Source organism: Triticum dicoccoides, chromosome 3B (genome assembly GCF_002162155.2).
Source record: "Triticum dicoccoides isolate Atlit2015 ecotype Zavitan chromosome 3B, WEW_v2.0, whole genome shotgun sequence".
In the NCBI taxonomy this organism is placed as follows: Eukaryota; Viridiplantae; Streptophyta; class Magnoliopsida; order Poales; family Poaceae; genus Triticum; species Triticum dicoccoides.
In genome coordinates, this window is record NC_041385.1 from 339,164,039 (window position 1) to 339,177,459 (window position 13,421).

Here is a 13,421-nt window from a genome sequence, read left to right on the forward strand (position 1 = left end):
GCATCACCTCAGCCTCATGATGTAAAGTGCTTGCATAGAAATATCCGCTCCTTAGGAGGCTGCCTGGGGAGGCCGCTTCTTCCGGAGGTATTTGTGTCGTCTACCTCGCGAGGCTTGGCCCTCGCGAGGGTCTTGTCTTGTCGTTCCTGAAGATGGGCCATACCAAGCCACTCACGGAGCCTCGTCGTGGGCCGCAGGCAGGCAAGTCTAGGTACCCTGGTTCCCAGAACACCTTATACTACATCAAAGCACATACCACTCATGGGGATGGAAGAGGATGGTGCGGCGGTCTCGGAGGTGCTCTCAATTTGTTGGGGAGGCTGAAGACGAGCGCATGACTCCGACCAAGCCGGTGCTAGGGTTCCACCAGGAGGAGATAGCAGAGAGGGAGAGGGAGTGTGCTAGTGAGGGCGAGAGAGAAAAGAGCAAGGAGGGCATCCTTGATGCGGGAGTCTGCGTGTTGCCTCCAGCTACGGAGCCACCTCCGTCGTGTTCAGTGGCCATCGGCATGGCTAGGGAGCTTTTTTTCTTCCTGTTTCCCTTTTCTCTATTGGTCCAACATGTAATATATATATATATATGTAAAGATAGAGAGAGAGAGGGAGAGAGAGAGAGAGAGAGAGGAAGACGAGGTGATTTGGTTCCCAAGCTCACCTTCACCCGTGATGAGCAGAAAAGTGATAAAAAAGTATAATAATTCAAAAAATTCCAATTTTTCTGCATGGAATATAAGTTGGTGCGTTAGGTGCGATCCAAATTTCAAATCATTTGGATGTGTGAGTAGCTCTCGGTAAAAAAGACAAATTTGGAGTTTGATGAGGTGATCTGGGGCCCAAGCTCAACTGCAACCATGGTGAGAAGAAAGTTCACAAAAAATAGTAAAAAAAGAATCTAAAAATTTGAATTTTTTTTGCATGAAACATAATTTGGTGTGTGGTGCGCTCGAAATTTCAAATCATTTGACATGCAAGTAGCTCTCGGTAAAAAGATAATTTGGAGTGTGTGAAAAAGTTTATTGTTTATGTATTTTTCTGACCAAATTTGTCTTTTTTGCCGAGAGGAACTCATGTCTCCAAATGATATGAAATTTGGAGCGCACCACACGCACTAAATTGTCTTCCATGCAAAAATGGAATTTTTTGAATTTTTTTACTATTTTTTTGAATTTTCTCCTTACCGGGTGCAGATGAGCCTGGCCTAAAAAATGGATATTCAGATAGAGGAGTGGTTTTTTAGCAAGGGCCCATTGACATGTCAACATTTTAAGTGGCCCCACACATCAGCATTTTTAATGGTCCCACTCGTCATGAACTCGTTCATCTAATGGTCAACTGGCTTGACCCAACGGAAATGCTCCTTTTTCTGTGAGCAGGTGGTGGAGTGTGTCGGCGTTCTGGATATGGGGGTATCCAGACTTGCCTGCCTGCAGCCCACGGCGTGGCTCCTTCGACGGCCTGGTACGGCCCAGCTTCAACGACTCAAGACCCTCGCGAGGGGCCGAGCCTCGCGAGGCGGACGACACCAAGACCCCGATGGGACCGGCCTCCTCAGGCTGGCTCCCGAGGGGCGGAGAGTTCTATCCAAGGTGCACCTCACGAGGCTTAGCTAACGTGAGCCATGACAACCAAGGACAGGCGGGCGCCAGGGGGTGCAGAGTGCCAGTTTCCTCTTCGGCGCAAGGGAGGCAGCCACAGGCACGGAGTCCCGAGGAATCAGCCAAAGGTTTCCATTCTCGTGCAACAAGACCAAGACCGCCAGGACAACAGGACAGACATCATCACCGAGCCCACAGCAGCGTCACGACCAGAGGCTTTTCGCAAGAAAAGTCCACTTTAGTCAGGATGGGATGTACTACTTGTCCCCTTTAAATCTTGCCGTTGTGGGATCCCTTCCCGCCAACATTTGGGAAGAGGACCAAGGCCACTATAAATAGGACTTAGCCACCACCATGGAGAGGGGTCGGATCCATTCTCACCTGACCACCTCACCAGTTCTCTTGAGCTCAAGAACACCTCACCTCCTGAGGCCAGTTCATCCACTATACTAGTTCATCCTCAGCCCTTCAAGGCAATCCACCAAATTTCTTCAGTAGGGTATTACACCGCAAGGTGGCCCGAACCAGGATAAACTATTGTGCCTCCTTGTCTCTTTGAGCCCGACGCGCTAGGCTTAGGAGGATTGCGAGTAGGCAGGCTGGGTTGGTTGAGATCTCCACACGCACCCCAGAGTTTGAACCTTTCAAGGGTTTTCGGAACCCGTATTCCGACATTTGGCGCACCAGGTAGGGGTGTGTCGGGGATCCTCTGCTCCATTCGTCAGATTGCGCCATCGGCTTCAATGGCGGGCGCTTCTCCATCAACTCGACCGACGCACACCTTCGAAGAAGCGTCGGGGCTGCGCCCTTTCACCCCCTCCCTGCGGCGGGTGGAATGGCCGCCGAAGTGAAAGCCCGAAATGCCACCACGCTATGACGGCATGGCGGGCCCGGCTGGCTTCCTCCAGGCGTATGAGGAGGCAGTCTGGGCGGCCGACGGAGAAGACAAGGTGAAGGCCAACTGGCTCCCCATGGCCCTCGTAGGAGCGTTGCGCGCCTGGCTGTTGCACCTGTCGGAGTCCTCTGTGGCCTCTTGGGACGAGCTGCATAGCCTCTTCGTTTTGCACTTCGCGGCGCTGGCACCTCCTGTCATTGCGGCTCTCTTAGGCGGCTCGCAGGCACCACCTTCTGATCAGCATATCAACCAGTTCTACTGTCAAGTAAGCGCTACCCAGATGAGCTCGAGGGCTCCTTCGGGCTGGGCAGCGCCGAAGGCCGACCTTGCCTTCGGCCCAGAAGACCATCCAGTGACCACGGCAGGAGCAGGAGCACTCCCAATGCTCTGCACCCCCACCATCTACAACATGGTGGTCACTAGGATCCTCGTCAAGGGCGGAGCCGGCCTCAACATGCTCTCTGCGGAGGCGTTCGGCCTACTGCACGTGCCTCCCGGTCAGCTTCGTCCCACCAAGTCCTTCTCTGGGGTCGGCGGTGGCTTCACCCGCCCCGTGGGGCAGATCCGTCTCCCTGTCACCGTCGGGACCCGCGACAACTACCGAACCGAGCTCATCGACTTCGACATCACCCGGATCGACTTGCCATATAATGCCATCCTCGGATACCCCGCCTTGGCCAAGTTCATGGCAGCAACTCACCCATCTTACAACCTCATGAAGATGCCAGGCAGCAACGGTGTCCTCATGGTGGCAGGGGACACCAAAGACGCGATACAGGCCCTCAAGCTCGCCTTCAGGTCAGTGGCGTCTGCGCTGGCTGGTGATAAGGGGGGTCCTTGGGCCCCGGGAGCAGCGCTGGCCAAGAAGAATCAGTTGTTCTGCCAAGAACGAGCCGAGACAAAGCAAGTGATGGTCAGTGAAGAGGGGGCGACAATCGCCACCATCACCATAGGAGCTGGCCTCCCTCAGGACCAGGAGAAAGCGTTGGTTGACTTCTTACGCGCCAACAAGGACGTGATCGCTTGGGAGCCCAAAGACCTAGCTGGGGTTTTGATGTCTACTACACAACCTTCTTCTTGTATACGTTGTTGGGCCTGCAAGTGCACAGGTTTGTAGGACAGTAGCAAATTTCCCTCAAGTGGATGACCTAAGGTTTATCAATCCGTGGGAGGCGTAGGATGAAGATGGTCTCTCTCAAGCAACCCTGCAACCAAATAACAAAGAGTCTCTTGTGTCCCTAACACACCCAATACAATGGCAAATTGTATAGGTGCACTAGTTCGGCGAAGAGATGGTGATACAAGTGCAATATGGATGGTAGATATAGGTTTTTGTAATCTGAAAATATAAAAACAGCAAGGTAGCAAGCGATAAAAGTGAGTGTAAACGGTATTGCAATGGTACGAAACAAGGCATAGGGTTCATACTTTCACTAGTGCAAGTTCTCTCAACAATAATAACATAATCGGATCATATAACTATCCCTAAACATGCAACAAAGAGTCACTCCAAAGTCACTAATAGCAGAGAACAAACGAAGAGATTATGGTAGGGTACGCAACCACCTCAAAGTTATCCTTTCTGCTCAATCTACTTGAGAGTCCGTAGTAAAATAACACGAAGCTATTCTTTACGTTCAATCTATCATAGAGTTCATACTAGAATAACACCTTAAGACACAAATTAACCAAAACCCAAATGTCACCCAGATACTCCATTGTCACCTCAAGTATCCGTGGGCATGATTATACGATATGCATCACACAATCTCAGATTCATCTATTCAACCAACACAAAGTACTTCAAAGAGTGCCCCAAAGTTTCTACCGGAGAGTCAAGACGAAAACGTGTGCCAACCCCTATGCATAGATTCATGGGCAGAACCCGCAAGTTGATCGCCAAAGCATACATCAAGTGGATCACGTGATATCCCATTGTCACCACAGGTAAGCACGGCAAGACATACATCAAGTGTTCTCAAATCCTTAAAGACTCAATCCGACAAGATAACTTCAAAGGAAAAACTCAATCCATTACAAGAGACTAGAGGGGGGGAAACATCATAAGATCCAACTCTAATAGCAAAGATCGCGATACATCAAGATCGTGTGAAGTCAAGAACACGAGAGAGAAAGAGAGAGAGAGAGAGAGAGAGAGAGAGATCAAACACATAGCTACTGGTACATACGCTCAGCCTCGAGAGTGAACTACTCCCTCCTCATCATGGAGAGCGACGGGATGATGAAGATGGCCACCGTTGAGGGATCCTCCCTCCGGCAGGGTGCCGGAACGGGCTCCCGAGAGGTTTTTGGTGGCTAAAGAGGCTTGCGGCGGCGGAACTCCCGATCTATTGTTGTCTTCGATGTTTTTAGGGTATATGGGAATATATAGGCGAAAGAAGTCAGTCGGGGGAGCCTCGAGGGGCCCACGAGACAGGGGCGCGCCCAGTAGGGGGGGCGCGCCCCCCACACTCGTGGCCACGTGGAAGCTTCCTTGAATTGAACTCCAAGTGTCCTGGATCGCTTCCGTTCCAAAAATAACGCTCCCGATGGTTTCATTCCGTTTGGACTCCGTTTGATATTCCTTTTCTTCGAAACACTGAAATAGGCAATAAAACAGCAATATGGGTTGGGCCTCCAGTTAATAGGTTAGTCCCAAAAGTAATATAAAAGTGTATAATAAAGCCCGTAAACATTCAAAACAGATAAGATAATAGCATGAATGCTTCATAAATTATAGATACGTTGGAGACGTATCAGCATCCCCAAGCTTAATTCCTGCTCGTCCTCGAGTAGGTAAATGATAAAAGAAAGAATTTATGAAGTATGAATGCTAGCAGGTGCACAAGTTTGATCAATGATAATTTCAATCACCTTTTCTAGCATGATTATATGTCATAACAGTAGTTCATCTCATAAAACTTCTCACGATCAAGTAACAAGCAATTCACATGTTAAAGCATAGACTATAAACTTTCTCGAAAACTAGCAAACTTCATTCTCAGTCATCAAATAATTACAATTCATCTTATTTTCAAGAAGGGTCTATGTCAGAGCTTTGATTTAGCAAACTCCACATACTCAACTATCATATAGTCTTCTACAATTGCTAACACTCACGCAATACTTATGGTTATGGAGTTTTAATTGGACACTGAGAAAGATAGGGGCTTATAATTTCGCCTCCCAAGGTATTCACCTTTGGGTGATGTCAACAATAATAGTTCATGCTAACTTACATTCAATTGATTATATATATATCAGGATCTTTCCAACACGAGGTGCTTGCCAAATGATAAAATGAAAAAAGGGAAAGGTGAAGATCACCTTGACTCTTGCATAAAGTAAAGGACATAAAGTAAAAGATAGGCCCTTCGCAGAGGGAAGCAGAGTTTTTCATGTGCTTTTAGGGTTGGATGCACACAATCTTAATGCAAAAGAACATCACTTCATATTGCCACTTGTGATATGAACCTTTATTACGCAGTCCGTCGCTTTTATTACTTCCATATCACACGATCGTATAAAGCTTATTTTCTCCGCACTAATAAGTCATACATATTTAGAGAGCAATTTTTATTGCTTGCAACATGACAACTTACTTGAAGGATCTTACTCAGTCCATAGGTAGGTATGGTGGACTCTCATGGCAAAAACTAGGTTTAAGGGTATCTCTACTTGGTGCAAGGAATTTTGGCTAGCGTGAGGGGGAAAGGCAAGCTCAACATGTTTGAATGATACATGACAATATACTTTAACTGAGATGTGAGAAAGCATAACCCATTATGTTGTCTTCCTTGTCTAGCATCAACTCTTTAGCATGTCATACTTAATGAGTGCTCACAATTATAAAAGATGTCTAGGATAGTATATTTATATGTGAAATCTCTCTTCCTTCAATATTCTTTCATGAATTGTTCAAATGACCAATACAATGCTTGCTAACCTTCAATAAATTTACAACCTCTACTTCTTAGATGTGAAGTCATTACTCCCCATGGGATAAGCAAATGAGACATATATAATTTCAGATTTATGACATTCAACTCATTCAACCATTTACTCATAGGATATAAGTGAAGCACACGAGTAAAAGACAAACTACTCCAAAAAGATACAAGTGAAGATCAATGAGTAGCTAAATAATTATATAACTATGTAAAGACTCTCTCTCATTTAAGAATTTCAGATCTTGGTATTTTATTCAAACAGCAAGCAAGTGAAAATAAAGTGATATTGCAAGGATAGCACAACTCATGTGAAGAAGCAAAAACTTAGGCTCAACCGATACTAACCGATAGTTGTTGAAGAACAAAGGTGCCCAAGCTTAGATGCTTGAGACCTCTTGAAATATTATCTTGGGGTGCCTTGGGCATCCCCAAGCTTTAACTTTTGTGTCTCCTTAATTCCTCTCATATCATGGTTTCTCTATTTCTCAAAAGCTTCATCCACACCAAACTCAACAAGAACTCGTGAGATAGGTTAGTATAAACCAATGCAAAACCTTATCATTTACTACTGTAACAAATCACTAAAATTATTATTCAACATTGCATACTAAATGCCTCTTCATATTTAATACTCCTATCCTCAAATAGAATCATTAAACAAGCAAACATATGCAAACAATGCAACTATAACAGCAATCTGCCAAAACAGTATAGTCTGTAAAGAATGCAAGATTCATCATACTTCCCTAACTCCAAAAATTATGAGAAAAATACCTCACTGTAGAACATTTATCAGTGCTCAATATGCAAAAAGTTTCAACATTATACCATTCTCTGACTTTCTAGGGAATTTTTGCAACAACGATAAACTTTCTGTTTTCAAACAGCAACATGTATACTAGCAAAATAAGCATGGTAAAGGCTATCCTTGACATTTTTATTGATAAAGATGAAAAACATTACTCATCAAGCAAATACTAACAAAAGGTAATGACGCTCCAAGAAAAACACATATCATGTGGTGAATAAAAATATAGCTCCAAGTAAAGTTACCGATAGACGAAGATGAAAGAGGGGATGCCATCCGGGGCATCCCCAAGCTTAGGCTCTTTGTTGTCCTTGAATATTGCCTTGGGGTGCCTTAGGCATCCCCAAGCTTATGCTCTTGCCACTGTCTATTCCACAGTCCATCGAATCTTTACCCAAAACTTGAAAACTTCACAACACAAAACTCAACAGAAAACTCGTAAGCTCCGTTAGTATAAGAAAATAAAACCACCACTTAGGTACTGTAATGAACTCATTCTAAATTCATATTGGTGTAATATATACTGTACTCCAACTTATCTATGGTTCATACCCTCCGATACTACTCATAGATTCATCAAAATAAGCAAACAACACATAGAAAACAGAATCTGTCAAAAACATAACAGTCTGTAGTAAATGTATCAAACGTATACTTAGGGAACCCCACAAATCCTACAAAATTAGGAAGTCCTAAGAAATTTGTGTACCAATCCAGAGCAAAAAGAATCAGATCAGAAGCACGTTTCTGTGAATTATCAAAACTAATTTACGGGATGCAAAAGTTTCTGATTCTCAGCAGGATCAACACAACTATCACCGTAAGCTATCCTAAAGGTCTTACTTGTCACTTTATTGAAACAAAAGCTATAAAACATGATTACTACAGTAGCATAATCATATGAACACACAAAAACAGTAGGGGTAAATATTGGGTTGTCTCCCAACAAGCGCTTTTATTTAATGCCTTTCTAGCTAGGAATGATGATGGCAATGATGCTCACATAAAAGCTAAGAATTGAAACATAATGGGAGCATCATGAAGCATATGACTAGCACATTTAAGTCTAAACCACTTCCTATGCATAGGGATTTTGTGAGAAAAGAACTTATGGGAACAATAATCAACTAACATAGGAAGGTAAAAATAGAATAGCTTCAAGATTTTCAACACATAGAGAGGAAATTTGATATTATTGCAATTCCTACAAGCATATGTTCCTCCCTAATAATAATTTTCAGTAGCATCGTGAATGAATTCAACAATATAACCAGCACATAAATCATTATTTTCATGATCTACAAGCATAGAAAATTTACTACTCTCCACATAAGCAAATTTCTTCTCATGAATAGTAGTGGGAGCAAACTCAACAAAACAATTATCATGTGAGGCATAATCCAATTGAAAACTAAAATCATGATGACAAGTTTCACGGTTATCATTATTCTTAATAGCATACAAGTCATCACAATAATCATCATAGATATCAACTTTGTTCTCATGATCAATTGGAACCTCTTCCAAAATAGTGGAATCATAACTAAATAAAGTCATGACCTCTCCAAATCCACTTTCATAATTATCGCAATAATATTCAACATCCTCCAAAATAGTGGGATCATTACTTCCTAAAGTTGACACTCTTCCAAACCCACTTTCATCAATATAATCATCATAAATAGGAGGCATGCTTTCATCATAATAAATATTCTCATCAAAACTTGGGGGACTAAACATATCATCTTCATCAAACATAGCATCCCCAAGCTTGTGGCTTTGCATATCATTAGCATCATGGATATTCAAGGAATTCATACTAACAACATTGCAATCATGCTCATCATACAAAGATCTAGTGCCAAACATTTTAATGCATTCTTCTTCTAGCACTTGAGCAAAATTTTCCTTTCCATCATTCTCACAAAAGATATTAAAAAGATGAAGCATATGAGGCAAACTCAGTTCCATTTTTTTGTAGTTTTCTTTTATAAACTAAACTAGTGATAAAACAAGAAACAAAAAGATTCGATTGCAAGATCTAAAGATATACCTTCAAGCACTCACCTCCCTGGCAACGGTGCCAGAAAAGAGCTTGATGTCTACTACACAACCTTCTTCTTGTAGACGTTGTTGGGCCTGCAAGTGCACAGGTTTGTAGGACAGTAGCAAATTTCCCTCAAGTGGATGACCTAAGGTTTATCAATCCGTGGGAGGCATAGGATGAAGATGGTCTCTCTCAAGCAACCCTACAAACAAATAACAAAGAGTCTCTTGTGTCCCCAACACACCCAATACAATGGTAAATTTTATAGGTGCACTAGTTCGGCAAAGAGATGGTGATACAAGTGCAATATGGATGGTAGATATAGGTTTTTGTAATCTGAAAATATAAAAACAGAAAGGTAGCAAGCGATAAAAGTGAGTGTAAACGGTGTTGCAATGTTACGAAACAAGGCATAGGGTTCATACTTTCACTAGTGTAAGTTCTCTCAACAATAATAACATAATCGGATCATATAACTATCCCTCAACATGCAACAAAGAGTCACTCCAAATTCACTAATAGCAAAGAACAAACGAAGAGATTATGGTAGGGTATGCAACCACCTCAAAGTTATCCCTTCTTCTCAATCTATTCGAGAGTCCGTAGTAAAATAACACGAAGCTATTCTTTCCGTTCAATCTATCATAGAGTTCATACTAGAATAACACCTTGAGACACAAATCAACCAAAACCCTAATGTCACCTGGATACTCCATTGTCACCTCAAGTATCCGTGGGCATGATTATATGATATGCATCACACAATCTCAGATTCATTTATTCAACCAACACAAAGTACTTCAAAGAGTGCCCCAAAGTTTCTACCGGAGAGTCAAGATGAAAACGTGTGCCAACCCCTATGCATAGGTTCGTGGGCGGAACCTGCAAGTTGATCACCAAAACATACATCAAGTGGATTACGTGATATCCCATTGTCACCATAGATAAGCACGGCAAGACATACATCAAGTATTCTCAAATCCTTAAAGACTCAATCCGACAAGATAACTTCAAAGGGAAAACTCAATCCATTACAAGAGAGTAGAGGGGGATAAACATCATAAGATCCAACTATAATAGAAAAGCTCGCGATACATCAAGATCGTGTGAAGTCAAGAACACGAGAGAGAGAGAGAGAGAGAGAGAGAGAGAGAGAGATCAAACACATAGCTACTGGTACATACCCTCAGCCCCGAGGGTGAAATACTCCCTCCTCATCATGGAGAGCGCCGGGATGATGAAGATTGCCACAGTTGAGGGATCCCCCCTCTGGCAGGGTGCCAGAACGGGCTCCCGAGAGGTTTTTGGTGACAACAGAGGCTTGCGGAGGCGGAACTCCCGATCTATTGTTGTCTTCAATGTTTTCAGGGTATATGGGAATATATAGGCGAAAGAAGTCGGTCGGGGGAGCCTCGAGGGGCCCACGAGACAGGGGGCGCGCCCAGTAGGGGGGGCGCCCCCCACCCTTGTGGCCACCTCAAAGCTTCCTTGACTTGAACTCCAAGTCTCCTGGATTGCTTCCGTTCCAAAAATAACGCTCCGAAGGTTTCATTCTGTTTGGACTCTGTTTGATATTCCTTTCCTTCGAAACACTGAAATAGGCAATAAAACAGCAATATGGTATGGGCCTCCGGTTAATAGATTAGTCCCAAAAATAATATAAAAGTGTATAATAAAGCCCGTAAATATTCAAAACAGATAAGATAATAGCATTAATGCTTCATAAATTATAGATACGTTGGAGACGTATCAGGTTCCAAGGGGAATAATTGAGCACCACCTGAAGGTATGCCCAAACGTGCGGCCGGTGAAGCAAAAGGCCTGCCGCCAGTCCACCAAGAAGCAAGCATTTATCGTCCAAGAAACCCGCAAGCTACAGGATGCTAGGATCATCAGGGAAGTACGATACCCAGAATGGCTGGCAAACCCAGTTGTCGTCCCCAGGAAAGGAGGGAAGGAACGTATGTGTGTCGACTTCACCAACCTCAAGGTGGCTTGCCCTCAAGACCCCTTCCCGCTTCCTCGCATCGATCAGATCGTGGACTCCATCGCCCAGTGCGACCTGTTGAGCTTTTTGGACGCCTTCCCAGGCTACCACCAGATCAAGATGGCCGTGCAAGATGTGGAGAAGACGGCGTTCCGGACCCCTTGCAGAGTGTATTGCTACACCTGCATGCCCTTCGGGCCGAGCAATGCTGGGGCTACCTTCCAGCAGCTCATGCATATTTCCCTGGGCAGGCAGCTCAGGAGAAACGCAGAGGCCTATGTTGATGACATAGTAGTGAAGTCTCACGAGGCTGGGACCCTGATAGAAGATCTGGAGGAGACGTTTGCCAGCTTGCGCAAGGTGGACCTGCGGCTCAATCCCGAAAAGTGCGTATTCAGGGTCCCCTCTGGCAAGCTGCTGGGCTTCCTAGTGTCGCACAAAGGGATCGAGGCAAATGTAGAGAAGGTCAAGGCAATAGAAGACATGAGCCCTCCAAAGACCCTAAAGGAGATGTAGAAGCTGGCGGGCTGTGTAACCTCGCTGGGGAGCTTCATCTCCAAGCTGGGGGAGCGCGCCCTCCCGTTCTTCAAGCTGATGAAAAAGAAGGAGCTGTTCAAGTGGACCCCTGAGGCAGATGCAGCCTTTCAAGACCTCAAGAGATACCTGACCAGCCCACCAGTGATGGTGGCGTCGTGCCCTCTTGAACCCTTGGTGCTCTAATTGGCAGCCACCCCTCACTCAGCAAGCGCCGCCCTGGTGGCGCTAAGGAAGGAGCGCCCGTCCAAGGGCCCTCGGCAGGGCGCTCAATCACCGAGCAAAGCACAACATCCTCAGGACAGCGCACCCGGGGCCTCGGCCGACACAGCGGTCAGCATTCCTCCTGAGGCCGCGATTGACCCCTCAGCTGGGGGGCTCCTGAGGGCGGTCCTCGCGAGACCACCGAGGGATCGCGTCCTCAAGAAGAACAAGACTCCACCAATACCTCCCCCCTTGTTGAGCACCAAGTCTACTTCGTCAGCACAGTGCTAAGGGACGCACGTGCGCGTTATCCCATGCCTCAAAAACTCTTGCTTGCGCTCCTTGTCACCTCCCGAAAGCTGCGCCACCACTTCCAAGGCCACCCCATCAAAGTCGTTTAGGCATACCCGCCAGAGAGGGTGCTCCGGAGCCCGAACGCTACCGGGCGAGTTGCAGAGTGGAAAGTCGAGCTCCAAGCATTCCATCTTGAGTTCAACACCACCAGGGTCATCAAGGGTGCGGCCCTCACTGACTTCGTGGTAGAGTGGACTGACGTCCTAGACCACGGGGTAAGCAAGGACTGCTCCCTCTTACCGGGGGACGAGGAGCCAGACGGGTGGATCATGTACTTTGACGGAGCGGTCGCACGACGAGGCGCAGGGGCCGGGGCTGTCCTCATCTCACCCACCAAGGATAAGCTCTGCTACGCAGTACAACTCTATTTCCAGCAGGGCGAGAAGGTCTCCAACAACATCGCGGAATATGAAGGCTTGCTTGCTGTGTCTCAGGGCTGCGGCGGCACTGGGGGTGAAGAGCTTCACCGTCAAGGGCGATTCCCAGCTCCTTGTCAACTTCTCCAACAAGGAGTACACGCCCAGGGACGAGCACATGGAGGCATACCTAGAAGAGGTACGCAAGATGGAGAAGCGGTTCCTAGGCTTAGAGCTGCAGCACATGCCACGGGGAACGAACAGGGAAGCGGATGACATCGCCAAGAGACTCTGCCAAGTTAAAAGCGTCCCATCATAAATGGCTTTTCAACAAATTAGAAGCAGTTCATATTATAAATCATATGAAAGATGCAACTAATATGGCACTGCATATACTAAAGGTGTCTCGTCATATTGATTGATGCGGGATACAAAAAAACCAATAGTTTTATGTAAGCACATGCTTAATAGACAGATGTACTATGTACTAAAAACAGGAAGGCATGTCACATTAACAGGTATAATGTATAAACTAAGCAGAATAGCACATGCAATTTAACCATATTGGAAGAATTACAATCTAGACACCATATGCAACATGCAACCACATATCACGCTGCCAAGTTAGAGCAAGCACCTGCGATGCTAGTGTAGGGGAAATGCGGTAATCAACTACAGAGCTATGTTCACTA